This window comes from Crinia signifera, chromosome 1 (assembly GCF_055691185.1).
Source record: "Crinia signifera chromosome 1, ASM5569118v1, whole genome shotgun sequence".
Classification (NCBI taxonomy): domain Eukaryota; kingdom Metazoa; phylum Chordata; class Amphibia; order Anura; family Myobatrachidae; genus Crinia; species Crinia signifera.
This window is the reverse complement of record NC_139217.1, coordinates 54,801,888-54,818,539: the sequence shown is the minus strand read 5'-3', so window position 1 is coordinate 54,818,539 and position 16,652 is coordinate 54,801,888. Positions and strand designations below refer to the sequence as shown.

Here is a 16,652-nt window from a genome sequence, read left to right as displayed (position 1 = left end):
TACTGCTGTGTGTATTGCCTCATCTGCACCAATGTGTCTTTCCATACAGATGCCACTGTTTCCTTCTATCTGTGCCACTGGCTTCCCCTCTATTAGTGATACTCTGTCTCCCCCTCCATCCATGCTGCTCTGTCCGCCTCATCCATGACACAGTTTCCCTCCATCTGTGCTGCTCTGTTTTCCCTTTATCCCCTTTGCTCCAAACCCCCTCACCCATCAGTGCTGTCTTTCCTCCAACTGCTCCTCTGTTTCCCATCCAATCGCATCACTCTGTCTTACCTTCCCCAATCTGTGCCACTGTTTTCCACCCATCTGCTTTGTTAGTCCCCCATCAGTGCTGCTTAGCCTTCCCACCATCTACGCATTTCTATTCCTCCCCATCTGCACCACACTGCCTCCTACCCCAATCAACACCACTTTTACCCCATCCTCTCGGCTCTGTTTACTGCTCAGACCTTCAGTTGCATAGACTGCATGTGTGTATTCCAATGAGCACACAAATCTGTGAATTAGCAGCTCCACCATTGTGTGAGTGACAGCAATCTCACTCTGTGAGAGTGCTGAATCTGCACTTACCCACAGGCTGTGATGGCGTACCATATCTGTATTGCGCAAGGAACACGTCCATTAAGGCGTCAGCCTTAATGATCGTAATTTCATTGCTTTTTGGCGTTTGAGTGGAAGCGTTACAACAGGTTTCAGAAATGCCAGATCATGTGTAAGAAGCCTTAATGGGACATGTAAAACCGTAAGGTTTTTTGTCTATGGAATATATATATATATATATATATATATTAGGGTTGCCAATCCCGGAGCATTTTTTCAATCCTGGAATTCCGGATTGAAAAATACCCAATCCCGGGATTGGCTTCCCTAATTTAAAAACCCGCCCCGACCGCCCCGCATATTTACTTACATGTGCGGTGCAGCCGGGAGGGTGGTCGGTGAAGCTGGGAGGGTGGGCAGGCGATTACTGATGCCGGGAGGCGGCCACTTCACGCCGCGAGCCAGCAGCAGGATCCAGGAGCCGGGCAGGAAGGCGGGTGGGCGCTGACATCATGCTGCACGCCCAGGATGGGGCTGTGCAGCAGCTTGGCCTGCGCAGCGTGACCTCTGGCCTCGTCATGCTACGCAGAGCCACAATGCCAGGGAAGGGAGACGCCGGGCAGCATCTGGGCACACGCTCAGACGCTGCCCGGCAGTCTAATCCTGAAATCTCCAATCCCGGGATTGAAATCCCGGCGTTTTAGGGGCCAAATCCCGGGATCCCGCCGATCCCGGAATTGGCCACCCTAATATATATATAATATATATATATTAATATAACTTTTATATACGATACATAGTCTGAATATATTGTCTTCCTAACACTATCCAAAAACTGCTTCTGTATAAGGCCGCTGTCAGTAGGTAGACTGGTAGGCCTACCGGATGTCTGTCTTAAATTTGTGAGTGCTGTAACAGTAAGTGTGTCACTAATGTAGGGACAAACTGACTTACTGTACTGCAGCCACATACAAATATCAGGGTTGTTTAAAGTGCCATGTTATACATTTGCAAGTTGTATAGAGCCACATTCATGTTCTCTGTACCTTCTGCATACGAAGGTCAAGAACGTACGAAGGTCATGACCTCTCGAGTACAGAACAGGTGAATGCATTGTCCACAGGAAGCAGGGCAGACTGGAAACCATAATAAAATCTTAGCGATAACTCTATGGCTCTGTAGCTGTAGAGCACATAATGGGAGACAAGTGCCAAAGGCTGGGGGAAATTTACCAAGATGGGAGTTCTATTTCACATGGGATGTTGCTGTGGGCAACCAATCAGAATCGACTTATTTATTTCGCTCCGTATAGATACTAGATAGTGTCTGATTGGTTGCTCATAGCAACATCCTATGTGAAATAGAACTCCATTTTAGTAAATGTCCCCCATTGTTTTTCTCTTTATGGGCCAGATGCACTAAGCTATAAAAAAAAGTGATAAAATGGAGAGTGTTAAACAATCAGCCAATCTGCTCCTGCCTGATATTTTTCAAACACAGCCTGTGACATGTCAGGCAGGAGCTGATTGGTTTGCTGTTTATCACTCTCCATTTTATCACTTTTGAAGCTTAGTGCATCTGGGCCTATCTCACACTGGGGTAGATGTATGAAGCAGTTATAAGTAGAGATGAGCGGGTCCGGACCTCCGGGATCCGTCAGATCCGAATATCGCGATCCGAGTCTGGATCCGAGCCGGCTCGGGAGTACCCGCCTAAATTCCGGACCGTAAACGAGGCAAAACGTCATCATTGCGCTGTCGGATTCTGATCTGGATTCTATATAAGACGCACGCGGGGCTGCAGTGGCCAGTGTACAAGGGGCTGTGTTCAGTGTGACAGGGCCTGTGTACAGTGTGACAGGGTCTGTGTCCAGTGTACAGGGGCTGTGTCCAGTGTACAGGGGCTGTGTCCAGTGTACAGGGGCTGTGTACAGGGGCTGTGTCCAGTGTACAGGAGCTGTGTCCAGTGTCCAGTGTGACGGCTGTGTCCAGTGTACAGGAGCTGTGTCCAGGGGCTGTGTCCAGGGTAACGGGCTGTGTCCATTGGCCAGGGGCTGTGTCCAGGGTGACGGGCTGTGTCCAGGGGCAAGGTCCAGGGGCAGTGTCTAGTGTGATGGCTGTGTCCAGTGTACAGGAGCTGTGTCCAGGGGGGGTGTCCAGAGGCTGTGTCCATTGTCCAGAGGCTGTGTCCAGGAGCTGTGTCCAGGGTGACGGGCTGTGTCCATTGTCCAGGGGCTGTGTCCAGGGTGACGGGCTGTGTCCAGTGTCCAGGGTCAGTGTCCAGTGTCCAAGGGGCTGTGTCCAGTGTGACAGGCTGTGTCCAGTGTAAAGTAAGAAAAATAAATAAAAGTAATAAATAAAATAAAAACACATTTTTGGAGGATGATGGAGGAGGAAATAGTGGGAGATCAGCAACCTGATAGAAGTGCTGAAGCTGCTACCACCAGTCATGACAAGGCCGATACCTCTTTGTATTTTTTGCTCTTTGGAGCATTTCTCCTTTTTTGGGATAGTTTATTAAACTGCCACCCTGTCTGCCCCTGCAGTGCCGCTCTGCTTCCAAGATGTGCCAGGTTGGAAGTGTAAGGTCCACATGTACAGTATGTGATGGCCACTGATGTCGCTAAGCTCAGTCATCCAGCTACCTCGGTATACCCTTTTGGCCCAACTACAGTAAATGAAAACAATTTTGTAAGCTGTGAAGTGATCAAAATTGACTAGAAATGAGTGGAAACTAATGTTATTGAGGTCAATAATACTTTAGGGGCAAAAACAGGCCCAAATTCTGTTATTTTAGCCATTTTTAGTATTTTTTCATAAAAATCCAGATCCAAAACCAAAACCAAAACCCACAAGGGTGGTTTTGCCAAAACCAATCCAGATCCAAAACACGAAGGGAGATCCAGATCCAAAACCAAAACCCGAAAAAGTGGCCACCGCACATCTCTAGTTATAAGGGAGGAGAAGTGTTAAAGTGCCTGGTACTTTATCACCGGCCAATCATCTCCTGACTGTCCATTTTTTAAACCCAGCCTGTAACTTAACAGTCAGGAGCTGATTGGCCGGTGATAAAGTACCAGGCACTTTATCACTTCTCCTCCCTTATCACGGCTTGATACATCTGCCCCACTATTACATAGTGGAAGAGAGAGTTTTGCCTGTGCTGCTGCAGTAAGAGACTGAAGTGCTTGCAGCCCATTCCAAGTGAATCTAGGTTCGCATTTGCTTAAAAATGGCAGAATAAAAATACCTATCATTAAAAGCTAAAAACACAGTAATTAATGATGTTAACGGCATATAATCTCCCATGCAGCCACAATCATGTTTATGAGGAGAAAATTGCCACTCTGCTGAAAATGAAAGCGTTTTAAACATGTGATAACATGGTTAATTCCCACTCAGGCCTGAAGCGGATGTAGGGGCATTCAGGGAAATCAGCATGCAGAGCGGGAGTAAAAATAAAGTGCCTTTCCCCGAGATGCTGCATTCATATACTGTGGGCAACACTTAGCAGACGTGCTGTTTTTACCACGTAAGCCATCTAGTCAAGTCAAGGGTCATTATAGACTTGGCTTCATTCATAAGAGGAGAAAATAGGATGACTCAACCATTCCAACAACTTAGTAAAGACAATTCTGGTGCTGGATATATGCAGGGTTGCCTACCCTCCCGGAGTGGCAGGAAGGGTCCTGGAAATCAGGTCAACCTCCCGGCCCCCCCGGAAAGGTAGGCAGCCACCTGGAATCTGGGAACACCCCCCCACCACCAGCACCACCCCCGTGGGAGCAAATTATCCAATTTGCGTCTTTGTAGCCCCACCCCCGCTGTGCAATGCCTGAAATACCGCCATTGCGCGGCGGGGGCATGTCCTCGAGGACGTGATGGTGTTGGCCACGCCCCCACACTGATCTCCAGTGGCCCGCCCCGCTCCATCCCACCCTGTCAGTAGCCCCTGCCTCACTGAACTTGCTGCCAGGAAGTAGGCAAAACCCTGGATATATGTAAGGTGGGTGCAGTTGGTTAGGTAGCACATGTGGGAAAACAGGGCCGCCAAGGAGCCCTCTCTGTTCACATACGCAAAAATAGTTGCCCATAGGCGACTTTAGGATCAGGCCATCGGTTATGTGTCATAGGGTCGACATTAAAATAAGTCGACATTTAATAGGTTGACCACTATTGGTCTATAGGTCAAAGTTCGACAAATAGAAAAGTTACATGGTGAAAAGGTCGACACAAGCCATATATTGACATGGAAAAGGTCAACATGAGTTTTCACAGTTTTTGTGTCTGTCGACATACGTCGACATGGGCACCGTATAAGTGTACCGCATCACCCTCGCATGGCCCGCTTCTGTGAAAAAAGACCTTTTGACTGTCGATCTATAATGCTTGTGTCGGCCTTATCCCATGTCGACCTAGACTCATGTCGACCTTTCAGCATGTCGACCTAATAACTGTCAACCAATTTATGGTCGACTATATGCTCCACACCCGTCTGGCCAGCTTAGGTCCATGAATTTCACTAACTTTGCAAAGTTAGTGTGACTCATTCCGCACTTTACGATGCTGACAGCTGTTGGTTCCTCTGTGAAGGTGATTTTCATTATACAAAGGCAGAAATAAATGAATGTTTGATGTTTTATTAAGTAAGCATGTTATAGAGGTAAGCAAGCAGGGTCCTGCTTATTTGTAGAGCACTAAACTATAAAATACAGATGGGTTTGCTCTGAGTCATAGCTGCACAGCTGTGCAAATAAATAATTGATTTTTTTTTTAATTACAGGAGAATGAAATTATGTAAATGTCATTTTTTTCTCTCATCACATTAAGTTTACTTAGCTACGAGATGCATTTACAGAGTCCTTAAATAGCTACTTTTGTCCTGTCGGAGGTACTATAAGCAATCTGGGCCTGTCTAGCTGTTGTGGAACTATAAGTCACAGGATATTCTACCTCCCGTATGTGTTCATAGAGGTAGGCGAGTATATAGGAACAGATTCAGACAGGAACGGATGCGGCTGAAGTGGTGGTGTGCGGATAAAGGGAAGCACACCCCTGTATATATCTATATAGAACAGGCTAACTACTCCTCACCTCTATAGGTAAAGTACTGCCAGTGACCACTAGAGGCCACTTGATAGACTAAATTACTCCTTTGTGTGCTAAAAGATGTCAAAACAGAAAATTAAAGCAAATTTTGCAGGGGCACTGATCTGTTTCAATCTTGCTGGATTGGAGAGAGGGAGCTGTGAATATAGAGATGGGAGGTAGGAAAAGATATTGGGTGAGATTTAATAGGATGAGAGATTCAGAAAGTGAGAGATTTGGGAAGAAATCTCCAGTTTTTTTAAAGCGGCAATCATTTACACTGCAAAATCAAACTATCATCGGATGTCAGCTGCTCGCCCAGTTCCTGTGGAGTGTGCACGCAAATCGAAGTGACCTGAGAGTCCCTTAGATATGCGCTCTCGTTCCACATAATTCGATGGTCGGCGACCATCGAATGATGTGGGTGCTTCCACATAGGCTGCGAATGGTTGTTTATGTTAAAAATCCTTTCTCACGCCGTGTGCACAAATCTGGCCTGCGAGGGGGCGGGCGGACCAGCATTCAGTGGGAGTCATCTGGGGGACACGCAAGGCTGCGAATTTGCACCCCTATGAGTCAACCAGAATTAGGTCCCAAGTACAATCACCGTCTACAATGATAAAAGGACAGTGTTACACAAGGCCTTGCCTTGTCACAAAGGGCTACAAATTCACAAAAAGCTTTTATTCCCCCTGTGGAAATTTCCAGCTCTGAGTCTATAATTGCCTGGTTCCATTAGGTGTCCTAGATTAAACAAAATGTTACCTGATGGGATAATTATCTAAGTAGTTGGAAGAAACAGTATTCAGATAATGTGAAGACTGACTTTAAACAATGGACTTATATCAGCTGAAAAGAACAATTGTTTTCTTAACTGGAACAGCCTTGATGAGATACAATGAGGGGAATAGGCATTAGTGCCCTAAGAATAATGGTGAACCGCCCGTGTAGAAGCTATCAAATACATTAAAAGTTACAGGATATACAGTTCACAGCTAGTTTTAAGATTATTGTTGTATCTATAAATACTAACTACAATTTATCCTGTACTTGGTAAAAAAAATTTTTTTACAAAGGTATATAATATTTTTCTTCATTACGTACAAAACTATAGATTACATAAAGATTGAACCTTTTTTGCTTCCAATTAGATGCCTTCAAAGGTTACATATTCCATTGACAGGAGTTCATTTGGAATGAAACTGCTGTAATAACCAGTGGTGGGACTTGTGGGTTGTGGGTCCAAAATATAATCTGGGCTCCCCTCCTCCACCCCAACCCATGTTCACAATATGCAGCACAGCAGTGGGTGACAGGGAGATGTAGAGTGTGGCAGGGAAAGGCAGGGGGAGGCAGAGTGTGACAGGAAGAAACAGTGGGTGACAGGGGCAACCAGAGGCGTAGCTAGGGCGGAGCCGGCGGAGCGTTAGCTCCGGGCGCAGTAAGCTGACAGGGCGCCGGAGCCACGCACCGCAAACGGCATCCCATCCCTTTCCTGCCCAGCTGTATACCGTACTGCCGTGCTCAGTGAAAGGGGAGGCAGGGGCTCCCTCCCGCAGCGCTGACAAACCTGTCTCCCGCCCGCAGCGCTGATAACACAGTCTCCGGGAGACTGTGTTATCAGCGCTGCGGGCGGGAGACCGGTTTGTCAGCGCTGCGTGTGGGGCTGTGGGCGCTGCAAGTGGGAGACTGTCTCCCGCTTGCAGCGCCCACACGCAGCGCTGACAAACCTGTCTCCTGCCCGCAGCGCTGAAAGTCAGGCTTCCGCCCCAAGCGCTGATGACACTGGTGCCCACCTGCAGCGCTGATGACCGTGACACCCGGCCACAGCGCTTATAACCCTGTCTCCTGCAAGCAGCACTGAAAGTCAGGCTTCCACCCGCAGTGCTGGAGACCCTGGCGCCCAACCGCAGTGCTGATGACCCTGACACCCGGCCACAGCGCTGATGACCCTGGCTTCTGAAGTTCTGCCTGCAGTGCTGAAAGCCCAGCATGCAGAGCCTACTGCCTCCCCCCCCCCCTGATGGTGTGCAGTGCATGCTGCACAGGGGACACCAGGTACAGTAGCACAGCACTGCAAAAAAGTTTATTATGTTAATTATATTTCAGTATTTGAAATGGGTGTGTTTGGCTATAAGTGAGTTGGTGAAAATATAGTTGTGTGTGTGTGTGTGGAAACCCCTCATGAAAATCCTGTGTTTGCCACTGAGGTGGGGTGGCTATTGGCCTGCTACAAATGGGGGGGGGGCGCAAAGTATGCCCTTGCTCCGGGCACTGTGGCACCCAGCTACACCGCTGGGGGCAACAGTGGGGTCATTGTAACCAGCTCCCTTCCTCCCCTATCCATGTAAAAGAAAAAAAACAGGAATCCTACCTAGGAAACGATCACTGTTGGTGTTGGACATGGGTAGGCTGCAGTGAAAGCGGGTAACCTATGTCATCTGGGCTAGGTCCGTTTACAGCATGGGGATTTCCCGGCACTTAGAGATGTTGTAGTCTCCATGCAATGGTAGTAGAGTCTCACACATTTCCTGGCAGAGGTTTGGTGCGCTGGTAAAGGTTACACTCAGCCTTTGCGATCAGTGTATTATTGACACTTTGAGCCAGAGTCAGGATGATCTATAACAGGGGTGGGGAACCTTTTTTCTACCAAGGGCCATTTGGATATTTATAAAATCCTTCGGGGGCCATATAAAAATGATCAATATATTCATGCAGGCATTATACACACGGGCAGCGGCATATACATGTGGGCATTATACACACGGGCAGCGGTATATACATGCGGGCATTATACACACGGTCACCGGTATATACATGTGGACATTATACATACGGGCAGTGGAATATACATGTGGGCATTATACACAGGGGCAGTGGCATATACATGTGGGCATTATACACATGGGCAGCAGCATATACATGTGGGCATTATACCCATAGGCAGCAGCATATACATGTGGGCATTATACACATGGTCACCGGTATATACATGTGGACATTATACACACGGGCAGCGGCATATACATGTGGGCATTATACACACTGGGCAGCAGCATATACATGTGGGCATTATACACATGGGCAGCAGCATATACATGTGGGCATTATACATACAGGCAGCTGCATATACATGTGGGCATTATACACAAGGGCAGTGGTATATACATGTGGGCATTATACACACGGGCAGCGATATATACATGTGGGCATTATACACGCGGGCATTATACACACCAGCAGCGGTATATACATGTGGGCATTTTACATATGGGCAGTGGCATATACATGTGGGCATTATACACACAGGCAGACATATATACATGTGGGCATTATACACATGCGGACATATGCATAACAGTTCTGCCCACCACTGCAGAGACACCAGGGCTGGCTAATTAATGCCCAGCAGTGTGAGGGTGATATGGATGACTGACAGATCCAGGGGTTGTCATTTATTCATAAAAAGTGACAGTGTGGAGGAAGTGGGGTGTCACCCCCAAACAGGGTTATGTGATAATCAGACATAATCACATTAACCTGTTTGGGGGTGACACCCCCCCTTCCTCCACACTGTCACTTTTTATGAATAAATGACAACCCCTGGATCTGTCAGTCACTGGGGAAAGGAGGTCGGCATCAGTGAGGTTGGGTGGTTGGGTGAGAGGAGCAAGAGGCAGCTAGGGAAAGTGATGAGCCGGGAGCAGCATTTACCTTTTTTACAATGGACAGTTATTACAGTAGCTCCGGATTCACAGGGTAATGGCGGCTGCTGCGGCTGATGGACTCTGTCCTCTCGCAATGCTCCCGCCCATGCAGTGCATGGCGGGCGCATCACAGCACTCGCGAGAGGATGGAAGTCCCTGCCGCCCGCAGTGATCGGCGGGCGCGTCACCTCAGCCCACAGTTATTGGCTGGCGTGTCTCCACAGCTCTCCCCCTTATCTCGCCGGGCAGGCGATCGGGCGGCGCATCACCGCTACAGTTTGACAGGAGGGAGGGTAAGCGGGTATGTGTGTGGGCGGGCAGGCGGGCCGGACAAACTGGCTGTGGGGGCCGTATCCGGCCCGCGGGCCGGAGGTTCCCCACCGCTGATCTATAAGATAAAAAAAAAAAAAGCCATAATAGGCACCTAATAAATCACTAGGCAGGAAAGCCAAACCCAGCCCTCCTGGCTCCTGGTGGTGTGTCAACCCAGCAGGGGGCAGATAGAAGAGCTGACAGCTGCTGTTAATAGAAAGCTCAGCAAGTGTATCAGCATGGCGGGGGACAGCTGGAAGAGCTGACAGCCACTGTCAACAGAGAGTACTGTGGTACAAAGTGCATCATTTAGACCCGCCCCCTACCCACAGACCCGCATATCATGGCCATACAGTAGTTCTGTCTTCACGTGGTGCTCATATGTTATGTGTAATATGACTTGTAGCCCGCGTAGGACAGATATATGAGGACATATGTAGTATAGCTTTCCACTTTATTTATGCGTTTGATAAATATCCCTCTACAGTATATCTTTATATTTGTGAGTGGATGTCGCTGAAGGTTCCATTAAGGACAGCTCATGGCCACCAACTGCGCCTAAACAAACACACTGTACTAGCAGGGCTAATACTGTAGGTCCATATCTTCTCTAAAACCATGGCAACCTGTTATCTGTGTGATGGAGGTTACAGTAGATCATGAAAGGAGATTTACACATTTGAGCAAAAAAATAAATAAAAAAATGTTTGATTTAAGAAAAAACAAAAAAAAAAAAAAGTATTCTCACATTTACTTTCCTGCATGAAACGCGAATAAATGGAAAACTAGACTGCAATACATTAAGTAAAGTAATATACGCGCTGCAGGTGCGAGACAGATTGGAGTCTCCTTGGGTGGGATTAAGTGGGAAGTTTAGTGATCTGTGTCACTTAGTGGAATCTGTGTCACTCTGTGTTCCTGGTATCGTAGCAAGCTCATTTATATGTCTAGGTTGACGTCTGGCCGGTATATATTCTGTGCAGACGCACTGCCCCTAGTTGTTATAGTAACCAGGAAGAACATTTTGATAAATCATCAAGTAGAATGGACAAAGTCTAGTGATTGTCATCCTCCCCTGTAGATACGGAACACTTGCCATTGCCACCTTTCGCATACGGTACATTGCTAGGATTCTGCTCTGTTGAGATCATCACAGTACTGCACCCCCCCAGCACACACATACCAACAGTGCAATAATGTGATATTGTACAGCAGACAGTGCCTACTTTTAAGACTATGTCCAGCACTTCGTGGGGCGGGGTCTGATCTAGATGTCATCAAACCCCGCTCTCAGTACTGCAAATCGCATGATTTGCGTGTCTTTAAGGAAGGGGCAGGGCTAAAATTATGCAATTTGCATTATTAGTCCTGCCCCTTTTCCCCAAAACGCCACAGATTGCGGTATTTAAATGCCGCAACAAGGAGATGTAGTGGGGTCTGCGGGTGGCCTGCAGAATTTGGGAGGTTTGCCCACCTTTCTGGAATGCCAAAAGGGGGATCCGATTTTCGGGAGCCTCTCGGCCATTCCGGGAGAGTAGATAAACTTGGAGAAGTGGGATCCAGCATAGCAACCTACTGTGTCAAAAATATGTCTCCCAGGCATTCCGGGAGAGTAGGCAATTGTGATTTATTCTATTAGATCTTCCCAAGTTATCCATGAAAATTTAATTGATGTAAAATATTTTTATATACTGTATATACAGGGAGATTGCCACTATTTCAGGGAATATTCCCGAAGAATGGGTGGGCAACTATGCTGCATTATGGGGATAATGTACAATCAGATTCAGGGAGATTGCCAGATTGTTCAGGGAGTTAGGGAGATTGTTATTATCTCAGGGAGTCTCCCTTAAAAATGCAGGAGGGTACGTAACTATGCCCCACTTCTACCATTGGCTGTAACACAAAAAAATCAACCATTTGTGTTTACTTTATACCCTGCTCTTCGGGGTAACAGCAGCCATTTTGCAGCTTCTTGTGCACTGCACCACATATCATAACTCTCTCCCATAATATGTTTTCAGGCACTTGAATATATATTTAATGTTGCAATGTGCAGTAGCGGATGTTTCATGTGCCAGTCAGTGCTGGAACAGACATTTTTGTCTTTTAAAAAAAGTGCATTGTACGTCGCATGCAACTTTATTATAATGTCGGTATAAACGTAAAGGTCCTTAAGCTGTGCAAGAGGAATATAGAGCTGAAGTCCCAGCGAGGACAGTCTGTTCCAGAAATGTCAGTATTGGGTACAGTGCAAGCGTGTGTGAATATTTCTGCCCAGCTATTCCAGTGTTATTGCTCCCATGGATACGAAGACAATGAAAACATGCTGAAGAAAATAACAGTACTGGACTTAGGTGTTGGAGATAAAGGGGGAATCTCTCTGTTACATAATCATGGTATATTACAATTCTCAGTGGGCTGATATTATTGTAAACCTAAACCTACGTCATAAAAGTAGCAGCTATATTACTATTGTGTGCTTCTGATTAGGGGCGGCTTAAGGGAGGGGGCTCATATGCAGTCTTCATCCAGGCCCCTCCTCTCTCTGGTACGGTAGATGAAAAGCCTCCGGCACTGAGTCTACTGGTCAAGCGTCTGGGAACATACAGTAATAGCGCAGGCCCCATGTTTTTGGTGATTTTCCTACTGTGCAATTGCAATTCTCCAGGAAAATGTCAGCAGCATCATTTTCCTGACGATTGTTTCACGCCACCGCCATTGCAGAAGCGGAACTCCGGAGAGGAAAGTACAGAATAATACATGGGTGCAGGGCATGTAGTGGGGGCCTCCCTTGACCCAGGGTCATACTTGTCTACTCTCCCAGAAGTTGCAGAAAACAACTGAATTTGCAGGCAGTTCCCCGTACCACCAGTAGAGTAGGCTGGCCTGCCCATCTGCACCCTGCCCATTTTCCAAGGAAGTGTGCACTACAGTGAGGATAGTGCCATGATTTGCAGGTCCACTCCCCAGTGAAGCGGTGGGTCCAATATGACTTATTTGATGCAAATTAGGTCATAGTGGTCCCGCCCTTCATGAGCAACTTGCGAATCGTGACATTCCTGAAGAGGGGGTGGGACTAATTGCGCACAGTTCTTGGCCACACCCCGACCTCCATTCATATTCCTACTGAGAGTCCCCCAGTGGAGAGAGATGAAAAATACTGTAGGTAAGTAAGTCCAGAGCCCGTGTGCACCTCACACCCCGCACCGATCCTATATATACGCCACTGCTTCTGATCATTACTATAATATTTATAATATGTTAGTGCACCAGTCTATTAATATTATCATCCTCATAACCATCTGTAATGGTATTTCTGGAAGAAGAGAACTGTGGAGCATTAAAAAATAAAAATAAATCTCAGTAATTTCTCCACACACCAGTTTGCTGGAAATGTACCAAATTGTATTGTTGCCGGTTCATCTGTAAACCAACTGATTAATTATAATGGAAAGAAAAATGTTATTCAGTACTAATTCTCCCGATGCAATTTGTACTTTAGGAGGACTGCAGCTGGGAGAATTATTTGGCCTGTGTCCCTTTAGGCTGTAGTAGGAGCTGATGCGAATGACGAATACACTGCACAAAATACATATAATGATAAAAATAATATATGAAGGTGTATGGCAAGCATGTCCAACCTGCGGCCCTCCAGCTGTTGTGAAACTACACATCCCAGCATGCATTGCTTTAGTTTTAGCATTAACTAATAGCAAAACTACGGCAAGGATGATTCATTGCTGCTGTTTGGGCAATTCTCCACTTGTCCTTTTTAGAAGATCTCCCCATATACCTTGAGACTACTGATCTGCTGTAATGAACATTTGTTATACCAGCATTATGTGAGGTGGCACCTTCACTAGTGCCCGTTGCACCCATGGCTATTTAGGCTACAGAAAGCCACTCTGTAGCCTAAACTACACTCCCCAGAATACATTGCAGGGAAACTAAAGAGGGAAAAAAGTAGGTAAGGCATACCTCCCAACTTCTGATTAAAAGAAATAGGGACACTCGCGCGGCTTCGCCCGAAAAGGGGGCGGGCGTATGCAAATAAGGGCGCGGCTTATGCTAATTAGCCGCGACCTCATTTTTATACGAGAATAGACGCTGGGCGCATGCGCCCAGCGTCTATTCTACTAGATTGGGGGGTCTCCCAACTGCCACCCCCCGCAGTCAGGACTGTCCCTCTAAAATCGTGACAGTTGGGAGGTATGGGTAAGGTAAAGGATGACAAAGGTGACAGTTGGAGAGAGGACAGGAGTGACAGGGCAGAGACACAAGGAAGTTACTGGAAGTGGAGAGGAAGCAGCTGAGAGGACTCCATTAAGGCGAGGTTGAAGATGGCCCATTGAGTTACAGAAGTACAGACGGTTCCAGGTCTACGCAGCAAAACTGCTAATAGAAGCTTCTGAGAAACACACAGTGAGATTCTGCAGATTTGTTTTTTGGCACTGTCCCTCTGCCCCACCTGCAGTTGGGAGTCCCCATGTCACCCGCTGCTCTGCTGAACAATGTCTATTCATAGGAGAGAGGGACAGGGAGCATGCCAGCAGCTCATAAAATGCTGGACATGCCCCCCATAGTAGCGATGACAACGGGGGCTTGAAACTCTCCATGAGACCACACCCCCTATTTATGGGACCAAAAAGTTGGGGGTTATAGATAACAGAAGTAATTTGCCCGTGTCTTGTATTGCCACATCGTTAATAGGCCTCCACATAAGGTAAAATAGAAGAATAAATCACTTATTATGCGAATGGGAGATTTCCTTTTCGAAAATGATGTTCTACTGTATGTTATTTGAGACAGAATCATTTACTTATAGTCACCCATTCTAGTCTCTGTTCAAGATATTTAAAACTGAATGTAAATATTTTAAGAATGCCTTTTGACTCTCCTTGCCTATAGTTGGCTGGGAAACCCCTGCCTCTCTGCTGAGGTGTATGCAATTAGATGCCATCAGAGGAAGATGTAAAAACTTTGATAGGCTATAGCTGTAACTCCAGTGTGCACCTCACCACACCATCTGCATGCTCACCTCTGTTGCGTATTACACAATGGTAAACACCATTATGTGAGAGTAGAAGCCTAGCTTGAGCCCTATCTTCCCCCACTGACTCTCCGCCCTTCCTAAACCAGACAGTCATCCATTGTAATAACATTATAAACTCCACTACTGGCCTCCTAGGAAATCTCACAGGCAGGTACAAAATGTGCCACCGAAGTATGGAATTGTAGACACTATACAAAATGATCAATTAATAATACAGAAACCACATATAGATAAGAAACCTTCTCTGTAAGGCCATCTTTGTAAGGTCCCTCCTTCATTCACCTGTTCACTGGTCTGTCATCTGCTTACAGTCAGTCACGACCAGTGGCGGCTCCAGAGGAGGGGCTGCAGTACAGTCCATTATTCAAATAAAGGAGCCGCACCAACTGCCAGTTAGTCAGTTTGGAATGGCAGTTGGTGACAGTGGGTGTGGCTTCCTCATTTGAATTTTGAACTGTGCTTCAGAGCCCCACCTCTGGAGCCGCCACTGGTCACGACCATGCCCTATTTATAAAATAGCAGAGGACGGTTTTGAACCATCGACCTCTGGGTTATGGGCCCAGCATGCTTCCGCTGCACCACTCTGCTAATCATAATCACAGTGATCGAACACAGGTTCCCAGCGTGTAGAGCGGCGCAGTTACGACCATGCACTATTTATATACTGAGATCTTATTTACTTACGTGCTGACATTGTTCTTGCTCCGGAGAGCATTTTTTATATCATAGCTACCTCCCCTCCTGCATTCTGCAGGAGACTCCCTGAAATAACAGCAATCTTCATCTCTCCCTCATTAGTCTAGCAATCTCCCTCATTTCACCTACAGTAGCCCACATTACACTGTTACATTGTGGGGAAAAAAGGAATGAGAGACAGATACATTTACATTGAATCATCAGCGCCATTTCCCAGCACTTTAGCAATTATAGTAGCTCTTACTAACTGCTTTGGGGCTCATCTACATTTGGATATAAGTCCTTTTAAAATATTCCTCAGATGCAGCAGTACACACCCACGCTTCTAGGTGCCACGTTCACAATTTCTCCATATATGGAAATAGACACGCCCTTTGGGTGGAGCATGACACGCCCCCTCAATGGGGCACTGTGCAAAATTCTATTACCAACTATAAACTCCCTGAAACTAGTTTTCAAAAGTAGGCAAGTATGCTTTACATTTATCTTCTAGCTTCAATTACTAAAAAAGTTGGACAACTTTCTATGTAACATAAAAGTTTTTACACAGTCATTGTCTGACAACTTCTCTTTCTTCCACAAAGTACAACTGAAATCTATAACTTTTTTAATGATGTTCTCCACAATTTTCCCAGGAATAATGGCCAGGCTGCACTGTGAAAGAGAGAAAGCATATAACTTACATTATGGCCGCCTGTAATAAAGTTTTACAAAAAAACAGATTTTTTTTTACATGAACAAAGCAACTCAATGTGGAATGGAACACATTTTGTTGTTCCTGATTTAAGGTAGATAAAAACAAGCGGAGTAAGGAAAAGTAGTAAGTCCCCTCCACTGGCGCCAAGAACAAAGAAATATACGTCCCTCCTATTAGGATCCTCTTCTCCGAATAGGGGGATATCACTGCATAAGTATAAATAAATACCAAATGCCCCTTTTCATGGGGTTATGATCCTCTTCTCCGCCTCCGTACCACGTTTTAGTATCCAACCAGAGAGTCACTGACCAATCCTCTCTCAGAATTAAGCCTCATGGAATGTGAAGACGGTTCCCGTTCTGGTGGAGGTACATGGAATAGATCCAGCCCTCAATCACGTATGAGAACCAAAAGGTGAGTCCGGATTTCACCTAGTGGCTTTCGAGATGGTCAGGTAAAAGCTTGGATTATACAGATTGGACCAAGGCATTGTGGACTGACATTTGGACCTTTTACCTGACCATCTCGAAAGCCACTAGGTGAAATCTGGA

General features: G+C 46.4%; 1 protein-coding gene and 1 non-coding gene across 3 annotated transcripts in view; one reads left to right on the top strand and one right to left on the bottom strand.

Moving 5' to 3' along the window:
- SORCS2 (sortilin related VPS10 domain containing receptor 2) overlaps positions 1-16,652 on the top strand; it is a 719,220-nt gene that overhangs the window by 243,948 nt on the left and 458,620 nt on the right. The window lies entirely within an intron of this gene.
- TRNAM-CAU (transfer RNA methionine (anticodon CAU)) lies at positions 15,225-15,296 on the bottom strand. The gene has a single exon. It is a non-coding gene; the product is annotated as a tRNA-Met (tRNA).